We start from the raw sequence: 496 nt of genomic DNA on the forward strand, positions 1-496 counted from the left end.
TTAGCAAAATCTGCCACAAATCGTGACAGAATCGATCCTAGCAAGACTATATATATCGATGATCTCATTTCAAGCTTGAAAAGCGATTTCATGAGGTTATCTCACAAAGTACTGAATAAACAATTTAAGTGGAAAGGTATCAGATATCGTCTGAAAGTTGCGAATCTAGCCAATAAACCATGGTTCAGCGACCTCAAATTTGTCAAGCGTGATGTTATTTCGTTGATGGCAAGGTACAATCATACCATATACGTACGAACACTCACCTAAAGGATAAGAACATTATAAAAGAGGATACGTGCGAATGCGAAACCAGACAAAGTAATATATATCACGTTCTATTTAAATGCCCTCTACATTCTGCTGAATCGGACAAGTTAATCACAGAGATATATAACATTGGATACACCACTCAAGGGTGCGTTCAGATTCCCTACCCGGGTGCACTCTATTACTAGAAACACTATAGTATATGTTACATATACTATAGCACTTC

This window comes from Odontomachus brunneus, unplaced genomic scaffold, assembly GCF_010583005.1.
Source record: "Odontomachus brunneus isolate Ranch 3 - 2012 unplaced genomic scaffold, Obru_v1 Obru_scaffold_041, whole genome shotgun sequence".
NCBI classification, from domain to species: domain Eukaryota; kingdom Metazoa; phylum Arthropoda; class Insecta; order Hymenoptera; family Formicidae; genus Odontomachus; species Odontomachus brunneus.